This window comes from Diadema antillarum, unplaced genomic scaffold (genome assembly GCF_040938485.1).
Source record: "Diadema antillarum isolate AM-2024a unplaced genomic scaffold, OU_Dant_1.0 scf00000137, whole genome shotgun sequence".
NCBI classification, from domain to species: Eukaryota; Metazoa; Echinodermata; class Echinoidea; order Diadematoida; family Diadematidae; genus Diadema; species Diadema antillarum.
The window spans coordinates 2,213,438-2,240,000 of NW_027271026.1; the positions used below are offsets into that span (position 1 = coordinate 2,213,438).

A 26,563-nucleotide genomic window follows, 5' to 3' on the forward strand; every position below is an offset into this window, starting at 1 on the left:
ATCTCTGTGCCAAGGCAATGCATAATACCACAAGTCTAGCCTACTCACTCCTTCCCCCCCCCCTTAACACACACACACACACACACACACACACACACACACATGCACGTAAACACACATACACATACACACACCCAATTGACTACATGTCTACGATATGCAAAAATGTGGGATGTTTGCGATGACTAAACCATTAAAACCAAAGTGAATGTCAATTTAGTGCAATCTGCTTCTCATCATATCACAACAGGTTGTAAAAGATAATTATAGTACCAGCATTCAGTCATTTCACAAGAGCCAAATTTCTTCCTGATTCATTGAAAACATTGATCACAGAGGAAAAGGACACACCAGAAAAGTGAGTAAAATGAATCTCAGTTAAATATCATCCAAGGCACGACTCATTCTAATAATGACTAAAATACTCAGGAGTGCTGCTGTACAGCAATAACAAAAGCAGAATGAATTCTCATATCTTTTATAATATCTGATTTTATAAAGTCATAGGTTACTTTCCGAACATACAAATGCATGGCTAAATTATCTTAAATTGTAGCTGATCTTTTGTTTATTTCAATTGCCCCTTCCGTCAAACCTTATAATAAAGATAATATTATTTGCATTTAGTACATAATTTAATCTAAAAGTTTGTCTATGTACATAACTTATCAGAAAAAAAGGTTTGAAGTTTTTAATAATTTTACACATTTCTTAGTGTCTGTTTCAGCCCTAAGTCTGTCTAGCAACCTATTCCACAAAATGCAGTGCTGCAACAACAAACGAATGACCTCATAATGAACAGGTGGATGCAACCGCTGGTACAGTCAAGGAAATGCTTATAGGAAGAGTGGAGGTTTCTAATGGGTGTGTATGAAATAATTAAGTACATAGGAAGGGAATTTATTGATTGCATTTCTTTGACATAGGACAATCATTACATACACACTTCTTATTGCTACAGGTAACCAATACAGGTGATTCAACATGGGCATAATTGGATCCCTACTCTCTGCATGTTCCACCAGTTGAGCAGCACTATTTTGAACTATCTCTAATTTTCCTGCTTCCCTTTCAGGGAAATTAAAAAACCCCACTAAAAGGTAAATTCTTGTTTTCATTTTTTTTTTCATCCCATCTTTTCCTTCCTTTTGAATATGTGTTGTTTTGTTTTGTTTTGGTTGTTGTGGTTTGGTTTTTTTTTTTTTTGGGGGGGGGGAGGGGGTGCAAGTGGATCCCTCTTACATAGGAATCTCACTTTGAATTAAATTTCAAAGCTCAGGTCATCCAAGGCTATGACCCATCCATTCAATTTTGTGCAATCAGAAGCAGTACCTGTACTAAATGAGAATGTACAATGCAAGATCTCCATGCACATCTCTTTTGAGGTAAAATCTTTGAAGTTAATACTTGTTATTGTGAGGATTTTCCATCTTGCGATTGTGGTCTTTTTCATATCAACAGAAATCACTGATTTTTTTTTAGAAAGACATCACATCTTAAATCTGAAATGGACATTTTTTGTAATAGCACTTCCAACTTTTCATTTCACATGCCAGTCTGCTTGCAAGCAAGTTCCTTCCTCTTTACTTCCCGACACATTGTACTGTATCTGTCATGACATGATTAATGCAATTATTCTTAACTGGCCGTGTTTACACTATACGTACATATACTGATGTCTCAAATCTCAGATTTTCAGATGTGCCAACATCATTTTCCCTCAAACACCCAAGAAATGTTTAAAGGCATCATCACCCAGAGCACTTATGGGACCAAAAAAAAAAAAGTTCATAAAAAGCAAAATGAAAACGAAGTTAAATGAACAATTTAAAATATACATAAAGTCTATCAAAAAAAAAAATGAGCAAGGCAGTAAAAAACCTTCTTGGATATAGTGACAATGCAACATCATTCTGTCCTGCTCTCCAATAACATCCAAAGCCCTTGCTTTCCCCCCGCACCTCTGCTTCCATGACAACGCCACCTCGTTTGCATAGATGCAACTGTTGACGATTTCTGCAGATTGCATTCAGTCAGTTCCGATTTAATAGTCGGTGAGTCTACCAGAGAGACTACCCCAGCAAAGTCAGCAGGGGTAACTCAGGATGAGGGGAGTCCTCACACCACACGAGATGCACTCGCTGGCGATTCTGCGTTCTCGCAAAAATTTCTAGGTTAAATTCTTTCCAGGGCATTTGCATTCCACGGGTTGTTATTGTGGAAGTGCAGCCATGAAATCCTCCAAGTGAAGCAAGAAACGTGTTTGGGAGTTTATAACACCTAGGGTGCACACTCGACCATTGGAGAGTTTTCTCTACACTTCATTTTTACTAGTGTAGATCTACACTACGCCTGTATCACAGGCACATACAAATCATGTGCCCAGCCCGAGCACACTCTACTGCATATCGTCTGAACACACACTTACTCACTGCACAAATATTTTCCCAAGATAGTCCTGGAGCTCTGTATGTGTGCATATGCACGCACGTGTATTAAAAAATAAAATAATAAGCCCACGAGTTCTTCGTCTTTCTTCAGTAGTTGGGCGTGATGTGCAATGTATTGTAGGCCTAGCACAAATTTGGCATGGCAAGAGACTTGTTTGGGACCGGACTGTCGCTGATAATACAAAAGATGGGCTTTTTGGAAGCCATCTTGAAATTTCTGCAAGAAAAGGATAACAATAGGCCTCTGATAACTTGATGCATTACAACCTAGGCCACCGACTTTCACTCCCTACTGGTCACTACAACTGCTTCTTCACTTGGCATGATAATCTGTGTTGCTGTTCTTACCACAGAAATAATCCTGACGTGCAAACCTTTATGACAGTTAAATAGCGATGCGCGTGTTAGAATCATGCTGCTGGGTGAAGAGAGGACCCTGCTACAAACGAACAGCTAAGCTTGCTATTCAGCAGTGATGTAGTTGTACACGACTCAAGTGAACCTACTAACAGTGTACATTATTTGCATAATACCTTGATTAAGTGTGCATGAGGTGTCATTTGTCCGTGTGGTACTAAATGCATCACTCACCATAAGGTTGGGTAGAGACTCATATGGTAGCTGCTGCATGTTTGCTATTAACACTTTGACAAAACCAGGACAATGGGAAAATGTTAGCATACAACACAAGAAGAAAAAAAAACAATAACTACACGAGGTCCAATGACAGATGTTATCAATAACATGAGGGTCTTCTTTATTAGCTACTTGTAATTATACTAAAGTTTTGTTTCACGCTAAATTTCTTTCAAGGGCAAATTCTTATCAAACAACTGAATCCCTTAGCAATATCATAAACATTCATATAACAAAACAAAAAAAAACAACATTCGATTATCTAGGCTAAATGGAGAATTGATGTCAAATATTCATTGATCTGCTACTGTGTACCAGCAACCACAGTATATAAAAAAAACTAAAACAAAATAAAACAAAAACCTTGTATCCATTCTTTTCATTTCAACATAAACACACCACACTTCTCTCAGCGAGCAGTACACAATTGTATCATTCACACACACGCCAACACAAACACAGGTACTTCAGTGTACTCTAGTAGCAGCTATATAACCATTGAAAGGAAAGCATGCATGGTGTGCAGACCAGTATATCTCATTCTATCTCACACTTTGTCATCTCTTGTGTCTAGTAGTTAGAGTGCAAGTGTGCCCAGTGCTATCAATGACCACACTATCACCAGGCAACTGGACAGCGAGAGAGCTGCAGCCACTGTGTACACCAGCCAATATCGATTGGGTGGACAAGTGTGTGGTGGTTCAGAACTAGTATTCTCTGGATCTTTCATGAGGGGTGCATGGTTTAGTTTTGGTGTGTAATACAGTTGTCTCGAAACCTTATGGAAAAATGTTTCATGTTCGCTGTGGATTGTGGAAAAGTGATAGCTTGAATGCACAAATATAAGCTTCTATTCCCTGATGTGAAGAATGCAAAGGACTCGTACAAGCAGCAACAGACTCGATGGAGATCAGAGGACTTAACCTGTCTTGTCACTGAAATATCGGAGAACAGACTTGCCTTGTAACAATTTTAATCGAACAAAAGTAAATCGAAATGAACTGGTATACGAAGAACATTGAGACGACAGCACCTCTCAGACAGAATTATGATGAAATTGTATTGGTATGACATTCTCATCTTGCCAAAAGTACATGCACATCGATGTGTGAAGTGTTTGCAAAACTATTTAAATCGACATAATTTCTAAGACTACAGCAATACTTTCCCAGAATGTGCTCATTGACACGATCAAAGAAACCTGATTCTCCACTTTCTGCCCAGCTTTGAATTTCAGCCGCATTGAGACTGCATGGAAGTTGACTGTGAAATTTGATTCTTACGGGGATAAAAGTAGCTGAAAGCGTCAAATTGGCAATGCTGCCTTATATGATGAGACTAAATTCTGAGGCCCAACTGTCTACATGCATCATAAATATCTCAGGAGTAGTAAGATCTGAATGCATAATGCATATGCCTGGTCAGCAGTTGATAAATCAGAGGGAGGGAGAGAGAGCGACTGTAACAACCATAACAGTGTCATGGGGCTCTATGGACACTGTGGAAAAATCAAAGAAGACAAAAAAAAAATGCTGGAAATATTACAAGCTACCTTTTCTCAACTCTAAAAAGAGAACCACAGCGTAAACCAAATTTTCCCATAAATTCCAGCTCTGTGGCCACTGCTAGTATTGCTTTGGCAAGAGGAGATACGAACACAAATCATATATTTTCTGTAGTGTAAGCACTGTCCCATGGACACAAATAGTCACAAATAGTTACAATAGGTCACAGTCACTCTCAACGTTGGCCCATGGTTGCAGTTCAGTGGGCATTTGTCGTACTGCTGCTCACTGGATGTGAAGTAATCCTCAGATTTGGGGGCAAACCAGATGATTTCTGTCAAATCCACAGCAATTACCCTTCTTGTCTTTTGCTCTGCTCAATGGTTGCAATATTACACAGACCACGGAGTTCCTTGTGTCTGATAATTCCTTGCGCAGACCAACCACAATTTCCATACAATTGTCTTTACTTGCTTTGCATAGCATAATGAGAAGCATAGTCTAGAATGTCACTGGGCTGTGTACTATTCTGAATGGGCGGTGGATATTTCTACTTGTCTGATGCTAATGCATACATCGTGCAATACATACTGGGCAAAATACTTGGGTAGTAACTGCTGTGGTTCTGCTGGAAAATTGTCAAGTTTGCACACACACACACACACACACACACAAATGTGCTTTGAAATTTCACTATTAATGCTGACAAGAAAGTGCCTTTTTGTACATAATTTCTTACTTCTGGCCTATGCAACATCAAACACAGCTGCCCGACATAATTACTCTTAATCAAATCCTTGAGTTTTTTTTCTTTCTTTTCAGTGAAAAGTAAAAAAAAAAATGCACATGCAGCATAAAAATTGATTAAGGAGCGGGAACAAAAATAGAATTTCCTGCACCTGCTTAGTGTGAGTTGTGCATTAAAAAATAATGATAATAATAATAATAATTCAATATTAATCTTTGACAGCAAATATAAAACATCTAGGCCTACACTGTATGCATGCATGAAAGATATTTGGACCTGTGGATTTTTCTTTCTTTCTTTCTTTTTTAATTAGTGGAACATCTGCCACAAGTTAATTCATATGAATTGTTTTTTTTTTTAATGATTCCAAATGGTGGAAGCTGCATTTTGAAGCGCTTCTAAGAAATCTGCTTTGCCTTTAACATTTTTGCGAGAGAGAGTTGGATTTCATCTGTAGGGTATTGTAACATTTTCATAGATCTCTTTCTTTTATCCCTGACGTCATGGTATGCATGAAATGTCCTCTATAGATGAGATTCATGGAAATTGGAAGGAATGCTGACAGACACAGGTACAGCCCAGACAGGAATAGCTGAGGGTCTCAATGAAATATAGCCTATCTCTTGTGCTCCATGTGGAAAAGATTCAACAAATGCATGACATTGTTTATTCCCCACATTTATGTGGATCAGGGCTACACCAAAAAGCTTCCATAGCACCTTACCACCCTTACGCTTGCGTGATCCATTGATCTACTTGTCAATTCATGCATGAAATACGTTGGACTACCACATGTCAGCTAAACTCAGCATTTTATATTCAACAATTGAGAGAAAAAAAAAAACAATATGAAAGAAAGAATAGCCCTGATCTTTTGCACCTGTGAGCAAAAATCATATTACGTGATAAGTTATGATTTAACTCAAAAGATTTTTGCAAATGGTAATCATGGGCCTAATAATTATGCCATTGCATCACATCTTCATCTATTTTCTTCCATCCTATATTGCACTTTAATTTCTGAAAGGACTAAACACACACACACACACACACACACACACACACACACACACACACACACAGAGTTTTAACTGAGCTAAATCAAGCAGCAATGTAACCATGATTCCATCTCTAACCTGTATTCAATACAATTCCTTATATTGGCCAATAAGTGTCCAATGAATATATTCAAGTGATAATGCATTGCAGACCAATTCTTGATTTCAAGTTTTTATTGCTGTCATATATCCTTCTATTTCTATTGCAAGGAGGAGCTTGAATAGCCATGTCAGGATTGCTACAAGATGTCATATTATTATCAGTTTATGAACTCACAAGTATCACAATGGTCACCTATTGTTTGCTGTTGTTGTTATGGGGGGTCAATTACTAGTATTCATTTTCTATCACTATTCATGGAATTACATCCAGCAGATTAGAGACTCGGTCAGCTTTTTGGATACTTCAACTTGTCTACATCTGTTCATGTGAGAAAAGAAACTGAATGTATTATCAAAGGCATAATTTACCATTTGCAGATGAAACAAAAACCCAGCATTAGTGCTTCAAAATAGCTCTAAGACGTGAGTTAGGGATAGAACAACCAATGTGACAATTTGAACCAGCATAATCGATGTTAAGTATTGTTAAGTATACCAAATGTGAACAATAGTAATGACAAAAAAAATCCAGACTAAACCGTGTACAGTTATGGTTTAATGAGAAAAATAGTGGTATCTCCTTATATTTTAGGCTTTATTGCAAAAAGGTAGGATGTTTTGTGATACACCTGACCTACACATGTATGCATTAAAAGTAATATCTTAAAAATTTTCTAAATCATTGCTCCCAAAGGTAAACAGGACCTTTAAATAAAACCCAAGCAATGTGTACACCTCGTGGAGCATTACATTCATGACAATTACTTATCACATTTTTTTTTTTAAAGCATCATTTCCACACTACATGTATGTCATCCCAGCATTTTACACAAGACTCTTGCAGAATATCAGTGTCTATTCCCTTCTGACAACTTCAATGTCAAATTGCAGTTTGCATCACTTCTTAATAAATTCATCAACATGAAAGCATTACCAGATATCGAAACAGTCATGATATTACCTTATTCATAGAGTAAAATTATTTTAAGTGGTGGAAGCCCAGGAACTCACAAATAAACAAATAAAAAAACAAAACATCCTAACAACTTGAAAACTGGACATATCAATAGGCCATACTATGTACAAAGGCTGGCATGACGATAATAATACTTATACCAGAATGAGGTATTCAGCGGAAGCCCAAAACAAGTATGACCTTAGTTATATCAGGACAAAATCCCCGTCAACCTAATAAACATGTTGACTTATACACAGGTCCAGGTGGCTGTGATGGGCTAGTAATTGACTGGACTCGCGGCACGGGCATGTCAGAGTCCTCTATGGGCCTACAGTACGGAGCACAGATGACCATGACTGCAAATTACCAGGGCTTCAAACGACTCATGTGACAGTGGTTAATCATGCCATGGCACCAGCCAGCACTTCAAATGCCATCCCACTCGGGATCTTAGCGCATAATCACTTCAAGTGATACACACGACAGGCACATTAGACGTCCTGTATTATACATACTATTCTATGGGCAATGTCCTCCGTAAAATGATATCGACAAATTCATGAGAAATTCTACAACTGCTATATCTTCACACAGTCATAAGAGAACATCGCATCAACAAAAGACTGGCAAAACTCAAGGACAATGCTTATTTTGTCATGCCACTGTAATTTCGTAAATGGAATTTCTAATGTTATTATTACTGTGTGTCTGTTGTAGGTGTAGTATATGTATGTATATATACTGTAGTGACGTACAACTGTATGAAGCTTTTTTTTTTTTTTTCAATTTAAAATCCTGTAAACATGACTGGCATACATTGTACTCTTTCCAAGTTTGGGGCAAGATAAGACAAGATGAGAAAAAGCATCCAAATAAGAACAAGAAAAGGCAATTTGGGAAATACTGATAACCTGAAATCCTAACATGCTACTATATTTTTGTAGTATAGGTGAATAAAGGATAATATATTAAAAGCAATGTGTGACTTAGCAGCATTCCCTGTCCCCCCCCCCCTCCCCAAAACACACATGCAATGGCATTCCAGATTACAGTCTCTCCTATACCAAGACGACACATAATTATTACAGGACTGCAGGCCAATGTTGATGTTCTTCAGGGGATTCTACCTGCTTTGATGGAAGCTGGAAGAAAACTGAGAAAACAAGGCACACTGCTGATCGGAATGAACAGAGCAATATTAAACTTTGTAGCAGGTCTGATGATTTCAAATTCGTCATCTTTGGTGATCTCCCAGAATATCATATGGACTATACACTCTTCACAGTGGCACTGGAATGGTAGTCCATTACATCACTACAGTTGACCATGAGGATGAACTTTGTCCATAGAAGGGACATAATCACAGAAGACAAGAGGTGTTATCACATAGATGAATTTATATAACGCCTATGGATAAAAAAGACCCTTGTCATTTGATTGGTTCTTTGACATTGATCATTCATCCCATTTCACTATGACGTCATCATCCGTGCAATTGTGGCTCCATTTACCGTGCAATTTTGGATCCATACGATTTGGTCCATTGCACGCTCGCTGAGAGCCCGGCACACTACGCGTATAAAACGCTTGCGTTTGCATTGTGTGTATGCGACACACAGCGCGCTGGTGTAAAGCGCTCAGTCAGCACTCTCACGTTCTCAGATTCTCTCTTGTTTCTAAATTCATAAAACATAAAATGACAAGATCTATTTTAGGCATTAAAACAAACAGTGAAAGTTTATGAAAAATGAAATGTTTGATCCATTCAAAAGAGGCACAGCCTCTTTGAATGGATCATTTCATCTTTCACCTCATGAAATATTCTGTCCATTGCACTCATAAACATTCACTGTTTGTATAACAATGGATTTGTTACTGGCAGTGCTAATGTTGATGTGCTCTTTTATCAAACTTTCTGTTTCATGTTCTTTTAAAGCTATTAAAAGAGAAAAGGAACCATTCTGATCAGCTTGTGCAAAGTGAACCCAGTGCTGCTCCATACTGTAAAACACTACTCTTAACTAATCAATATCATTTACACAGCTCAACAGAACAGATTACTCATGAACTACAAAGCTCAGCTGACCCAGGTTTGGCCACACTGCACACAGGAGAAATACACTTGTACATGTATGCGCACATTAACAATTTGATGGGTGGAAGTAATGTACATGTATAACTGCATTCAATGGGAAAACAAATGGCTGAGCATTAGGCCTACAGTTATCAGCATGGAAAAAGCATTATACTGTTTTATCAATATCCACAGCCATAGAACACTCCAACATTGCTTTTGTTGCACAACAGGAAATAATTTCATTGCTCTCGTACTGGCAATATACATCTACAGTATATCAAATTACTCTTTTTTTCTTTTCTTTTCTTTTTAACCACATGGCAGGACATGTCTGTATTGGCAATTGCAAGATACAAATGTAGGCTAATACTGATCATTATTGTGTCTGGGAGATGGGCACTAGTCATACATTTTAATGAGAAACAACTCCAGGTATTTCTACTGCATGTGTCATTTTGATAATTATCACCATGTCATCACGAAATTGGTACCTTGAAATTTTACTACACTTCTTGTATTGGAAAAATGTTAGATGGAATCAGGTCAAATTCACTTAAATCTGCACAAAATCAAGAAGGATTTTTTAAAAAAATGTGCCAATTTGAATAAGAAACAGATTATAAACTTCAAAAATATTACATGAGCAGCTGCTTGACACAAGCCCCCCCCCCCCACCCCCACCCCAAAAATCCAATACATTACTTAAAGGCAGAAACTGCAAAGAAAACACAGCACATTTATGTTTGTTTGGTTTTTGAATGTGTGTACGTGTGTGTGTGTGTGTGTGTGTGTGTTTTTGCCACTGTCTATGACATCATTTAAACATAAAACTGGAAATATTTTGCTGTAAAAACACTAAAATGATAATGGATTCCTCTTCATTTGAATGTAATAGCTTAACAACTGGCATTAATCTGCTATGATCCTTATATAATATGATCGAATTGATAAAAGATGATGGAATTTGAAGTTAAAAAGGTTATCATTAAATTGTGCCATAAAGCAGTAAAATTTACCATTCAATAAACAATGTCATTATACCTCAACATATTTGTAGCAAACAGCTTTTAGAATGTACTCATGATCAAATTGATTTACAAATACAACTGTCTTCATATTCTTGAGTGAGAGAGAGAGGAGAGTAAGAGTGAAAAAAGAGCAATCTTTTGAGGATTTGAGAAACATATCAACCTTGAAATTTCTTCTTACATCATGTCTATTACCATGCACTGGTAGGCCTACGTATTATGCAACCATATTTAAACCCAAGTGAGAAGGGAACGGTTTAATGCAGAATCTACATGCCTACAGTAAGTGGAGATGTTTACAGTATTCCCTATTGGTATAGGCCTACTTCTTTTCCACACAGAGGGAAAATTGATCGTCCATTCTCTGACACTATCAGACTTGTGGTCACATGATTTAGAGTTTTTCCCATGAATTCAAGACATAAGCCTGTATACTATTCTGTCCCTCCTGAAGGTAATGCTAGTACTTGTTCTCCCTAACAACACTACAAAGGTATGTAATGATACCCCCCCCCCCCCCCACCCCATCAGTCTCTCAGAGTACATACATCTTGGGCACTTTGCCGATATGCCATTCCCATGCACTGCACTGCATTCCTCTCCCATTAGTCAACCAATTAAACTAAATGCACCTAGAATCGAATGGGTTGGCACACAGCACTGTATAATGTAGCGGTTGACTGCATTTGATACAATGCACTCACTTTCCACACACCACCATTCAATACATGCCAAGTCTAGTGGAAGAGACAGACATTGGATTCTGTGCTAGAGAGTTAAAACTATAGAGGAGAAATGATTCAAACCTTGCAAATTACTGTATTGGCCTACACCATATAATTTAACGAGTCTAACTTTTCGCGAATGGTTAAATTCGCGACCCTGGAGTACAGGAATGGAGAAAATGTGTATGAGTGCACGACTCATTCACGTCAGGTTAAGAATCAATATTTTTGTGTGTCATTAAATTCACGAATAGGACCTGACTCGCGAAATTTGAGAAAATAAAAACCTCATGAAATATTTGGCATATAACTCATCAATGGGAATCTTGAATCCCAGTACTATGTGGTGCACCTGGTACCGAAAAACTTGGCCAGACATTTGAATTCACATTGGAATTACCGTGGTACCAAATACCACAGTAATTTGAAGGCACTACTCTCATTGGTAAAACACCATGGTAATAGATACCATGGCAATTCACTTGGTTATCATTCTCGATTACATAATACCACTGTATTTCTTTCTGGTATTCCGAGTGGTAAGCATTGATCATGCACATAACTCCAAATAGGAAAAGACACGAAGTACACCAGGTCACGTGGGAAATACACCACTGTATGATCGGTGGCATTTCGTGACATGATTCACACTTGAATCTCACATGCGTATTTCATGCGAAGTTTGAATTACTAGTACCATCCGAAACAACCATGTTCATTATGTGATGCATTTTGTGCATTTGCATAGGGTGGGGGGGGGGGGGGGACAGCGGTATCATTTTTGGTGGCAGTATAATGTCGCTGGGGCGACAAGACCTCGTATCTCCAAAATGTCAAATGTTCAGGAGAGCAAAAAAACATGGCAGCCAAAGCACTGTATCCAATGGGATAGACATTCCTTTGACATGCTGTGGTGGCTTCATTTTTGGGGTAAGACATCTGGGATTTGGACAGGACATCACTTAACTGATTATCTGACCATTAATCAAAAAAAGTCATTTTCACCAAAATTGCAGATACAAGGTCTTGTCACCCCAGCGACAATAAGCTGCCTGCCGAGACAGGTTTGACCTCCCTGCAAATATGGGGCATCACACATTTATGATGCAGATAAAGTATACTCCAAGGAGTTTACTGTGTTCTTTAGCTACTGCCAAAGGATAAGACAAAAGAGAACAAAAAAATGTACACTAAAGATGCATCAAAGGATCCTGTCTAAACAGAGGCATCACGAAACATTTCTGTACATGATGTTTAATAATAGAAGAAAAGTCACAGCAACAATTTTATAATGAATTCCCAGCACAAAGTTTCCCCAAAGGTCCTTAAATAATAGTGCATTATACATGTGGTCCAATGACCTTTAGCAGGTGCTGGACATATCAGACATAGTTTTATGCAATTTTTGTGCAATTTAATCTCCATCATTAAGTCAATTTCTAATCTCAATCCATGATAAAATATGTACACTTTTGACTGTTAATCCCAAATTTCACTATTTTAGACAGATAAAGAAAATCAAGCTCAAACTACAACACAGTATATGAAAGTTATAAGCAAAAAGGTCTTTAACCCATTGAGGGTCACTCCCATGTACACTCGGGCAAGTGTCAATAGGAAATGTGTGTTGTAGCAAAATCAGTCCGTCCTCAAAGGGTTGAATAAACAGGCTTACCTAACTAGACCAACAAGAACCACAAATTGTACCATTCATAATGACTCATTACTGTCTAACTGCTCTTTCTCTACACCCAGTTGTGTGTAATATGAAATATTAAAGTACGATGACATATTGATGTACAACACCCTGTTTTCTCTGTGGTATGACCTGTTCCTTCAATTCATCATTCTTCTTGGAAGAATATAATTGCAGCCACAGTATATGTTCCTGTGTTCACCACTCAACTGAAATGTGGGTTCTCTCATTTTACATTGTACAATTTCTAGATCTAATATCTGAAAGTCACAAATGTATGGCTTTCTAAGTTTGCCTTTGGAAGTCAGTGTATCTTATTCTTACATCACATGCCTACAAAATACAAATGTGCTTGCACTCTCACTATCGCACACAAACAATAACACACACACAGACACACACAAACACACACACACACCAGGGGTAATTAGATGAACTTGGCAGGCACGTGGATCATAAACGTCTCTTTATATTCACAAAAGATCGCTGAAGAGGTGCCTCCCCTTGTTCGTCCTCCTCAAGTTCACCGAGTTCACCTCATCCGAGAGTGCAGACATTACGGATCACACATTCTTCGCACGCTTTGGCAGCAATAGCTGCTATGATATCTGCTATTCTTGGGCTGTTGTTTCCCCACCCCACCCTCTCCCTCCTGCATCATCCCTTTTGAATACCAAACCACCCCACCCCACCCCACCCCCCAAAAGAATGAAACATGCATGTGTATCCCACGTGACTTGGTTCTGTAACAGAGCAGAGTCAGTCCATCAATACTTTATACATGCATGCATACAAGTACAATCTCTTTGTCCTATACAGTGTCCACACCAGAGGACTGAGATGTTGGAGCCTATAAAGCTGCCCAAGGTCTAGATCATTCTTCCACACCAAAGGGCCTCAAATGTGTTTGGCTTTGTACCATCGCAGATCTATAAAGCCTTGAAAAGTGTAAACCAACTCTGAATGGCTTTACAAAATTAATGACAATGATACATAATAGCTGGTATATAAATTTCATACAATTTATCCTGTCAATGCAAAGTTAACAAAAAAGAAATGAATGTATCATTCAAGCAGTATATTATGATGTTCGATTACAATGTCAGTTTTATTGAAAACTTATTGGAAACTATCATAAGGTACTTACTGTATCACAAGTCAGTCTAGTCAGCAAGGAGACAGTATCTTCATGATTTAGCATTGCAGGACTTTCAGTGAAATGAATGGATCTATCATACCTCACGAGAATGGAAATTACTCAATAGATTGTTACAGCACTCATCACTTCTAAGTGCAGCCGCATTCATTGAACATAATAAACAAATAATACACCTGTACATGTAAATATAAATTTATCAATCAATGATGTTGCACAAACAAATATATCCAGTTTCATCTTTATGTTTGCCTGATCATAGATGGAGGACTAGCTAAAAGTTGTCTGTTAAAGACAGACTTTCACTGGCATACATTACTAATGCCAGTAACATTTCACTTGGCCAACACTGAGATTTGATTGCCCTGGAACACTGACAAGCCAAACTGCAGCATCCTGTTAGTGATTAAAGATGTATTCCCTCGGCCAATGGAGCTCATTTGGCACCATCTATTTTCTGTCTACCTCACTTGGACTCTGCTAAAGTACCGGTACTGCATACAATATGGAGAGATAGCACTTTACCAAATGCATTGGCTGCCATGTGAAGCTGTGTGAATACCATACACTCCACAGTATAAGGTCCCTTTTAATCATGATAACACATCACTATTATTCCTGTGGTTGACTTGCCAGTTTAAAGGAAGCTTGTATACCACAAACATATGTTATTAATGTGTCTTCCAACTGGGAGTATTCAGGCACTTGAAACGTTGCAACTGAAACAAACCACTTGCATGCATGACAAGATTAAAGGACAAACTCACCTTATAATACACAAAAGGATTGAGAGAATGCAGCTCAGAGTAGAACACATCAGTGAAAGTTTAAGGAAAATCCATTCAAAAGTTATGAATTTTTAACACTTCTGTGCAGTCACTGCTGGATGAGGAGACTATCACAGTTTATGATGTCACAAGCATAGAATGATATAAGGAAAATTCCATAAAATTTCCTTTTTTTTGCAAAATGTACACATTCCCTCGACTTGTTACTGTCGTATGTTAAGGGTACATGTGAAATTATTCCCCCACCTTTTAAAAGAAGCAAGCCAAGTGCTCTTTTCTTAAGTGCAAAAAGTGAAAATATGTTGAATTTTCTTTATATTTTCTACATATCGTACGACGTATGTGACATTACAGGCTGTAGTAGTCTTCTTATCTAGCGATGATGACACTGAAACTGTGAAAATTCGTAACTTTTGAACGAATGGTCTGATTTTCCTCAAACTTTCACTAATGTATTCCACTAATTTTGCTGCATTTTCTCAATCCACATGTATATTAGGGTGCACTTGTCCTTTAAATGAGCTGCATTCACAGGTATCCTTGATCATGGTAGAGCTCTACAGTCTGCTGATAGGATGGTGAACATCACAGTGAATACTGGTATTCTAAAGTGCTTCGTACCATTACAATATAAATGCTAAAAACACACACACACACACACACACATATAGTACAAATGAAATACATTTTAGCTCAAGTTCACAAGGGCAATTTGACTTACAATGTATGGTCGATGGATTACGCAAAATTTGACAGCAGGTCTGCCAACATTCCCACATCCAAATCAGGGACATTCCACACAGCAATCAGGGAGATATCTGTGTGTTACATGCATTTCAATGGGAGAAAATAATTCCCAAATCATCGAAATTTTAATATTCTCTTATTTAGACATGAACAGATTTTGACATTTTCAGGGAGACTCCTGCAGAATCAAGGAGACTTGGCAGCTCTGTGACAGTTGATTTGTATGTGCTACAGGCACCAAATACCAACAGGAATCCAATGATCAATATAACGTCACTGGGGCGACATGACCTTGTATCTACAAAATGTCAAATGTTCAGGAGAGCCAAAAAACATGGCGGCTAAAGCACTGTGGCAAATGGGATAGCCTTTCCTTTGACATGCCGTGGTGGCTTCATTTTTGGAGTAAGACAGTCGGGATTTGGATAGGACATCACTTAACCCATTATTTGACCATTAATCCAAAAAAGTCATTTTCACCAAAATTGCAGATACAAGGTCTTGTCACCCCAGCGACGATAAACATATTGATACTCATGTGCAAGGTTCACTTGTGAATTGGGTTATGGTGTAAAATTCAATGACATACTCCTTTACAAGGACAGCTGGGTACATTCACATTGACAGTGGAATAATGTGATATTTCACACATCATGAAACACCTTATTACTAGTAATTTATAGGGGAGTGATTCAAACTTTGCATGAAATATTCATACAAGATTTGAGTGTGAATCGTATCACGGAATACCATCGACCGAAGATTGGTATGTTTTTCAGATGACCAGACACTCTGTGTGTTCTTTCCCATTAGAGATTTGTGCCTGCACAATGCTTTCTTCCTGCACAATGCTTTTATACCAGTAATACAGTGGTATTCTGTGAATGAGGACAGTATCATATGAATTAACCTTTTGGCAGTATCTATTTTATACTGTCGTGTTTCCCAACAAGAATGGTGCCAACAAATTACCCTGGTATTTACCACAGCACCACAGTATTAATGTGAATGCACCCACTGTTGCCATCCCATACACGTACAACCAGTCAGTAGATCAGTGTGTTTGTGTCAAGCACTAGGCAGTGGAGAGCAACACTTGGATACTACATGTATCAATGTCAGCTGCGGAGGAGTGTATTGTTTACAAAAAGAGATAACGCTAAGAGGGAAAGAGTACATTTAATACAAAATTATACAAATCTCCTCTTCTTTGCCAAGCCGTTGACTGATCTACACTGTAGCCTGAAGACTGGCAAGACAAATTCATAATAAACTTCTCAATCCAAAAAGATTTGCTGACCTTTTTTTTACATACTCTACAGCTTACATGTAGCCTGGAAATTTCTGTACCTTGTGTGTATATTAAGGGTTTGTTTTCCATTACAAACATACTCAAACACACACACACACACACACACGGGGGGGGGGGGGGGTTACAATGTACATGCTCATGTTGCCCTGTTAGTGTTGATTGGCACATTAGAATTCACAAGATGACTGATCATCACCACTTAGAATTTGAGTATTGTCAAATATGGGTAAAAAATATGGAATACTGCAGCCTGAAAACACCAGCTCTTTCTGTAGGCTAAAAAAAACATGAGAAAATCATACACTGTAAAAGTGGATATTTTCGCACGAGTAATTTCTTTACGCTCGGATTGGTAAGATGAATTAAGCTGCAGCGTGTTTTTAATTCTCCGGAATCAAGACATTACTGGAACATACGGCATGCAAAAAAAAAAAAAAAAATCATGTGCTTTTATTCTCACACTAGCTTCTAGTTTGCGTGAAATGCATGACAATTTCTACACTGCAAAAATGTCCACTTTTTAGTGTACTCTAGATAAACAATGAAATGTGTTATGATGAATTGTTGTCCCTGTTTTGATGTCACTCCATATACAAACACATGCACTGTACACACAGCATAATAATACTCGTACACAAACACATCAACTGACCTATCCAATCTTGTGATAAACGCACCTCGCAGGCCAAACACAATCATGTGATCCAAAAACACATCAATACAAATTGATCCACTGTCAAGAACAAGGTTGCAACAAAGTCATATCCAATGCATAACATCCCTCTGGGGGTTGTCATACTAAAGGAACGTGTGAGGTGATCTAATTTTTTAACAATAATTCTTGGGATATAAACCTCCGGTTATGAACACATGATGTGTAAATGTACGCTTTAATGCACATTGAACGCCAAAATAATAGCTAGCATTCATAGATCATATCAAATTCTGTCTTAATCTCGCAAATAATACAGGTATTTTGTAATCTGTAACTTTACATTTGATAAATGGGATTCTTCTGCGAAGCGTCCCAATGCTGGGCCGATGATGCCAAACAACGAAATTATGGAAAATATCCATAGATGTAGGACATGACGTGGGTGAAGTCCCCAACAGGCAAAGTTCAGTGGAGAGCGTGGAAAAATCTGCTTCACAGGAAAGACCACCTCGACCTGAAGTCAAACTCACATTACATTTCTTCCAGACATTTCCAGAAAGGAATGTATGATCAAAGATCCTACACTAAGTAGGATCTTTGGTATGATTTTTCAGAACAGCAAAACCGGAAGTACTCTGCATACATCCCAAAAGTGATTAATCAGATATACTGTATCAGTATCGCAAGGTAATATCGCCTGATATCGGCTATATTGCCAAGCGATAGGGAGAATTATGTATTGCACTATCGTGAGTGTATAGCACTTCAAAAGGAATGGCATTCCACAGCAAGTTCTACATGGCCTTTAAGTTTGGTAGCCAAATAGAGAGAACCATAAAAATAAAAGACATTAAAGAAAGACTTGTTTGAAATGGGCTTCAAGAATATGTGTTACAATTTTTTCCTATACAGTAAAAAAAAAAAAAAATATGAAACCTCTCACCTACATGTACCTCCAATCCATTCAAACATGCACTGGCTTCAAGTATCAAAACATTGGGAAACTCAGCCTGCTTCTCAGCATGACCTCCAGCTCTTGGTTTGAAGTGCTACACAAATATGTAGCCGCAAATTCTTGACATACAAACATACAATGGGCTAATTTTATACATGAAAAGACAAACTACTTACAAATTGTAGCTGCTGCCTGCAGAATACACGTACAGTAATTAGCAAAACTCCACAACAGATCTAAGACTGCATTTCAAAATGACTGCTATCAAGAAACGAGAAGTGCTGTCAGATTGCTACAAGACATCCAGCAATCTTTGCTACATGTGCATCCATGATATTTGAAACTAATAAGATTAATTATGTTACCATTGGCCAATAGACTTATTTCATGGCCTAAAACCCTGTGTATATTTGTATCAGGATCAATGAAACTGTTCCTTCAATACAAACTCAGTGAATGACATATTTTGAAGGAATACACAGTATGTTTTTTTTTCCCAATCATGAAGTCTATGTCACTCCTATGTGCACTGAGCCATGCAAAATGAGAATTGCACTGTGCAAGGCCATTTTTATTTTTTAATAGCAAACTTAACAATTGGTCTGCTCTACTTCTCTTCCATTTAACAATCACACTCTCTGCCTGATAAAATGGCCCAAAATGCATGCCCTCTTCCCTTTCAAGAGAACAGGTGCTGGAATTAACCACTGTTAATTCATGTTACATGATTCTAAAGTAAAGCCTTCCTGTTGTGGTAGCTTTACTGCAACATGCAGAGACCACAGAGGTTTCCGTTGCTGGCCAAGACAAGATTTCACTTTATCAGAAACCTTGCGGCAATGCTGCCTTCATACTACTATACAGCCTCTGCAGGTCATCTGAAATAGCTGAAAAGCATAGAAATGCATAGTAGGCCTACATCTACAATAGTCAACTAATATCATATAATGGCATGGCTGACTTTCATTGCTCAGAATACATGAAATCCTGTCCTGTGAGATTCTTGCAATAATTACACATGATTTAACTGTGTCTAGGGATGCTGCTTGGTTTTTGGTTTTGAGATTGCCAGCACTATTTGAAGTGTTGGTGTACACAGAAATTTAGTTTTCTGACATCGTAGGTTATTGTACTGGTAATATCCCTATGAAATATAAGAGTGCAACGTTACTCACATACAGAGATATAGCCATGAGAGACATAGAGCAATCTCTAAAATGCCAAAAAATTACAAGCGCCTTGATCTAAGAGTAGTCATCTGGCATTAGTGACTGCATTCGATTGCGTAGTTTGATAATTTTCTCTACAATCAGTGTACTACGATACTCTCAAAACACGCAAACGCACGCAAATGTCCACGTACGCTGCTACAATTGTAGGTTGGTGCTGCCACGCCACACTAGCGCCGGGCCACTGACCAGGCAGCCACGGCAGCATCTACTCATGCAGATGCATAATATATGGCTTGATGAGGCGATACCGATAGACAGTATTCGATATGTAGCTGTGTGCAGACAGAGGCGAACGAAGGAAACGTGCACACACCGATGGTCTACGCGCGGCTACTATTTTCAGATCTGGCTACTTTTGCAGCGCGCACTAGTGCGTGCTGATTTAATAAAATCAATATTTAACAGTTTTGGGCATTTTTTGTGATAGGATAGAATTTCCTCTAGAGTTCTTAGGGGAGAGATTCCCTTTAAAGGCTCGAATTCATGAAGGTGTTACAATTGAAACCATGGTTTATACCATAGACAAATTGTATGGAGCGCCAAGTGTCGCATGGCCTATTTCGTTATGAAATCAGTCATTTCGTTGATGAAATATTCATTTTATTAACGAAATGACTAATTTCGTAACGAAATATGCCAGTGACACTTGGCGCCTCGTACAAATTGTCCATGGTTTAAACCACGTACAAATTGTCCATGGTTTAAACCATGGTTTCAATTGTACCATCTTTGTGAATTCGGGCCATAGGGTAAAGATAGCACTCTGAATACTAGTGCTTTTGCTACTAATGGAAGTGTGCCTTCATTATATTCTACAAACTCCTTTACAAGTATTTTCATTTTTTTTTCCACAGTACAATTCAAATACAGCATAATATCATCCTAGGTCATGAATCAGGCTCTGTATCTACAGACAATCTTTTTGACAAACACAAATGTAAGTTCAGTTTACAGATGATATGAATACTATGTAATAGTGGCAGAAATTTTCTTTATTCCACAGCAGAAGATGCTCATGCACTGTTCAGGCTAAGCTCTTCATCTTCTACAGTTCAACATCTCAAGCATCATGACATACCTCCTCCAAATATACATTCATGACATTCAAACTTCTGACCATTCTCAAGTAAAATACTTTTCAAATAAGTCAATGCTTGTGAATACTGTTCATTAGCAAATTCATGACTTTTGACAATAAAAAAATAAAAACAAAACTTTACGAAAATTCATGACTTTCGACAATTAAAAAAAAAAAAAAACTTTACGAACAGATGGCAAGTTGCTGCATCATATTTCCTATTATAGGAAACACACACAAAAAAAGTTGACATACAAGTAACTATGCCTGTCATTATGCTTTTCTCTTTCAAGTTTCTACTGAATGCCATTGTCTGGCATTGGTCCAATATCAAAAGAAAAAAAAAGTCTATGCAACCAGCGATGCATCTAGACAATACCTGGGAACTTCTGGCACCAGTGACTTCAGCTACAAACTACTGCAAAACATGATATATGTTCACAGCACGAAATTTTTGCGAAATGAAGCCGACAGCCTTTTTTGAGGGATGAAATTTTTGCCAATTGCCACTGGCATTCAATGCATACGGTGTAGACAAGAACTTCCGTATGCACTTTAATTTTGTGAATCTTGGCGCTCGCAAAATTCACGAAATTAAAATGCACGCAAACATTCCTCGTATTACAGGTAGTGCAACCTTTTTGGCAGTACATTCAAATGTATGTCAAACCTATCACCATCATCATCACAAAGTTAAACTTTTGGATAATTGCTGACAGTAATAATAGAAAAGACAAGTTCAAACAGCAAATTGCTGACAAAAGATCTGGATGTATGCATTGATTACCGTTAAAAGTTATTAGCTAGTAGCTGTGTTACAACACTTCTCTGGCCACATCAGACTATCAGGTACACGATTTTTTCCTTTGCAGACGAATGTACCCCATTAAGCTTTAGAGCTAGCTCCATAGTTCAATTTAATCATGAAAATTACTGGTAGGCTGGATTTCATTACCTAAGTAGAATTTGTGATCTTTTTAAGCTCCTGCAACATAACATAACACCATATTTCTACAGTCCACTCCCAACATAACGAACACAGTTATAAAGCACTCTGAGAGCGCGGACCTCCACCAAGCAGCTACTTTCCACCGATGATCTTGCTCTTCCCAAAGAGATTTTAAAAGCTCTTTGGGCTCTTCCATAGAGATCAGTGATTTCCATCCATAGGTATACACGCTGAAAAATCGCCCCATTTCCCAATATACATGTAGAAGCCTTTGTTACGTCATAAACCCTCAGCTGCATGGCGCGCCTCGCCCTAGCAGAAAGTGGAGCACGCACTTCAGTGCGCGCATGCAAACCTCAAATACGCGCAGCCTGAACTCCCAAGTTCATTGACCCTACCTGCCAAAATATCAAAAATTCTTCATAAATTCCCCAAAAATTCTCGGATCACTACCAAAATTTAATCATCCTTCACTTGTATCATTCTAAATCTTTCCTGCAAGTTTCATCCAAATCCGTTCACTACTTTTTGATTTATTTTATACACGGCCAAACTAAGTAACTAACAAACGAACAAACCAACGGTAACAAAAACATAACCTCCTCCCTTGGCGGAGGTAATGAAATTCCGGTTACAATGAAGTCAAAATTCAGGCTGCAACATAACCCATTCTATGTATTTTTAGTGTTTATTTGTTCGCTGATAACAAAATTTCAATACCTGGTATAACAAAAGAAAAACTGCCAGTCCCAAGGACTTCATTATCTCTAATGTGAGTCCACTGAAAAGTAAGACATGGCCTAAATGTTTGAATGAGTTATGAAGGAAAGCTTTTGAACGTGGGCAAAGGGAGGACAAGCTGAACATCACTTGTATGACTGAATGGTAAATTGTGTTTTAAGCTGTAGGAGACTTAAATATCAACTTATGCTGACCAATGCACCTCTACAGTACATACCATGATGTAATTTCATCAAGGCACAGCCTTCAACCAAACCATTTGACCTTTATTACTCTTTGCCAAAAATGCAATGTTAATCAACTTCCAGGTCTAGCACCCTTATGATATAACATCAGTCACTTGTACATATATGATTAAATACTGCACAAAAGACACATTTAGGGACTTTCAACTTTTCACCCTTTGACCCTATGAACCATCTTTTGTCCCATATTCCATCACTTTATCACCCTGTCAAACTTTAGCCAGTGGATGTAAGAAAGTACTGCTGATCTCACAGTGGGCATTCCTTTCACTACTACAATTACATTGCAACAAGCAAAAAATTTACTTATAACATTTGAAACATCTTCAGAGTTTGCCTATTATAACACTTTAATTGGTGACTTGTCAAGATGTATCAATGTGCTGACTTAAAATAAAAGAAAGTAGAAATTTTGATAAATTTAATCTCTCCTGACTGAGGTATGTTCACATGGGTAAAAAGCATTAAAGTTTGAGGTCTATGCTGTCCTTATCAATTTATCCAAGACCAAATTCACAATACTGTTCAACCTGTTGCAATTGCATAATGAGACACTACTGTCTTTTAAGAAAAAAGAGAAAATGGAAATACTGTTCACTCTGATTTTCCTTTAGAGTTTTCACCCATAATTTTGTATCACATTTTTTTCAAAGAGCTCATTCTAGGCAATATCAACTTGTGCTCCAACACACAGGTGTACACCACAGGTTATTGTTCATGATAAAAGTGTACATAGTATGTAGTTGTTGTACACTAGAAAATGGCAAAAACCAAAGACTTTGTAAAAGATGTAAAAGAGTAATCCTCATGCATCAACAGTATGAATGCTTGATCGGCTTAAAAAAGACATTTTTGGCTATAACTCAGCTATTTTTTGGTCTATTGTGATGGTTTTGGTGTCTATCCCCATGTTCTAGGGTTCAAGGAAGTGGATTATAATGATAATTTTGGTGTAAAACTTAATCTTCCACATGATACTGACCTTTTTCCCATATTTAGGGTTAAATTTTTCTTGTCCTTTATCCCTACCCCACCCGCCATTTTTTGCACTTTTTTCTGTATTTTTTTAAAGTCATGTTATCTACCATACTCTTAATAGCAAGTATTATATCCCTCACAAATTGCTTCTCGTCCTCTGATTGGTCGAGAGCACTGTAAACAACAAAACATAATTCTACCATACAAATGACTATACTCCCTAGGGAAATGGTAAAAACTATACCACGCTGGTGATTTTCGCGCCTTTTTTGCTTCGCATCGCGACGCGAAATATTTCACGTGTAAATGAATGGGTATCGCAGCATCTTTGCTTCGCGAGAGATTTCATGTACAAATGAATGGGTATCGCGGCGCCTTAGATCACTGCACTTCTCGAGAACCACAAGGCACGCATACACTCAATGCGACACGGTTTACGTCAGAGAGACTCAGAGAGACTCTTATAAAGCCCTCATTCTACCTAAAAGAAAAAATTGTATTACGTTACAACAGAGTAGGCGATATCGTAGATCTATAATTAGACAACAATAAATAAGCAAGCTAGGGTTCTTCGACGTACCGTAGGCCTTTGGGGAGTTCATGCTTCGCCATTTGAAAGTTGGTCTCGCAGTTCACTAACTCGAGCGACCCACCCAGAAGATGTTGACAAACGAAACTGCAGTAGATAGTAGGCCTGCTTTAACGTTAGCGCTAGTTAAGCCTAACGTTAGTTCTACCTGTCTAACAGTAGGCCCCATTTCCTGTAATCTCATTCCTAATAATCATTTTTTAGAGTGTCTAACGAGTTAGTTAGAGTCTAACTTGTTCACTGTTTACGTTAGAACACCGTACGAATCACACGAATTTACAGTGGCACTCGATGCTTTAATTGCTAGAATTTTTCCAGTGCCTAATCTAACCTAGCTTATACGCTGTTACTGAATGCTACCCAAATTTACAATGTATACTTGCATTTTAACAGGAAATGATAGTCCATCATGTACAGACAGCTAGGTAGAAAGACGACAGAAAACACAATCAACTGCAGCTCACAGTCACATCGTTGATCAGCTCGAGCACGCACATCACCGCACTGGCAACCGAATTAACGTACTTGTTGACAGATCGGATAGGCGTATTGCATGTATGAAGCGCGTAGGTGAGTTTGCAGTTTGCGCATGTTTACCAGTACGTTGTACAGCAATAATGCACCGAGTACACTTCAGCGGCTGAGCGCGCAGTTGTCTCTTCATAGTACGCGTACGCACTGCCCTCCTGCTGAGCTGCTTTCCCGAGTGTGAATGATTATAGTCAATCTTCTTGAAAAGTAAAGCAAGATGCCCTTAAAAAAGAGGTAAATTACAGAATACCAGTAGTCGAATACTCTTAAATTCATTGGGAGGGATATAAAACAAATATACCAGGCCAATTTTTCGAGGCACCGGTTGAAACTATGTGCCTTCGGTGACTTCAGTAGCACTATTTTCTTCGGGGCTGCACCCCTCAGAAAATAGTGCTTCTGAAGTCACCTCATGCGCATAGTTTCAACCAGAGCCTCTCAGGCCTGGTATATTTGTATACTAGCTATCAATCTGGTGTTTTCTATTGACGATTCAACAAGATAGCTTACGCTATATGTATGTGTCATGCAGATACTGGTATACGGGGTATGTGGCTGGTGCATTCAGGATGCATGGTAACTGTGAAGCCAGTGCTTATACTGTATCTGCTTCGTAGTGCTAATTAGCATTTGGTCATTAGACATGTAATCATACACTACAGTTCTACTGTAGGTGCACAAACTGAATTTTAAAATGACTTGAATAAGCCTTCTGTGATATGCCAATATTGTCCAGCACAAAGGTAATGTTTCAGCTGGATGATGCATCCCATGAGTCATAGTATAAAAACTGTGTGTATCGCAGCATTAATTGCCTTTTCTCCAGTGTAGTGTGCGCTTACATTGCTTTAAAACTCGTATGAAGATGTACATAGCGATCTAGGTTCAGCTCAGTTGATATTTGATTTTGCTGACCCCATTCAGATGCATCTTTTGTGTAAAACAAAAGAGTTTGTGAGTCCACCAGCGCATGCTCTATTCACATACTTCACGCTCTATCAATGGAATCATTGTTTGATGGAACATGATGTACTAGTAGTTGACCATGGAAAGGGACCGGGGTACATGTACCACTTGACTGGTTTCGCACAGGTGGATATACCAACCTGTCTGTTCTCTGTCAACCTGCAAAAAGAATCTCGTTTGGGGGCATTGGAGGCTCTCAGAGACTTGTGTGGGAGGCACAGGCTAATCAAGGTCAAAAGATTCAAAACTTAATTGTTTGTTTCAATTTTCATCAGATAACACTTCAAAGGTCCTAGCTGAGCCGTAACTGTTAGTTAAGTCGTAAAGAGTGTTGTTGCTTGATGTAGATATGTATAATTCCAGGGTCTACATAGAAGTGAGGTAGTATGTATCACCTATGGAATAATATACTCACTGATCTGCACTCTATTACACTCTCACAGCAAACGAAGACACCCATCGTTGATCATTGAATGTGATTCTGGAGTGTGGTTGTCTAGATCCCAACACCTTTTGTGTGGACCCACATTCAAATCAATAAGACAAGGTCTGTCTTTGAGTACCGGCTGGTAGATCCTATGGCTATATAGACCTACTAACTCAATAACTGTTAGTGTTATAGTTATTGAGGATGGGGTAGATCCTTCCCACCCACATC

At 38.3% G+C, this 26,563-nt stretch overlaps 1 protein-coding gene across 1 annotated transcript in view; it reads right to left on the reverse strand.

The window, feature by feature from the left end:
- LOC139721060 (SRSF protein kinase 1-like) overlaps positions 1–26,563 on the reverse strand; it is a 99,435-nt gene that overhangs the window by 72,231 nt on the left and 641 nt on the right. The gene's annotated exons all lie outside the window — the stretch shown is intronic.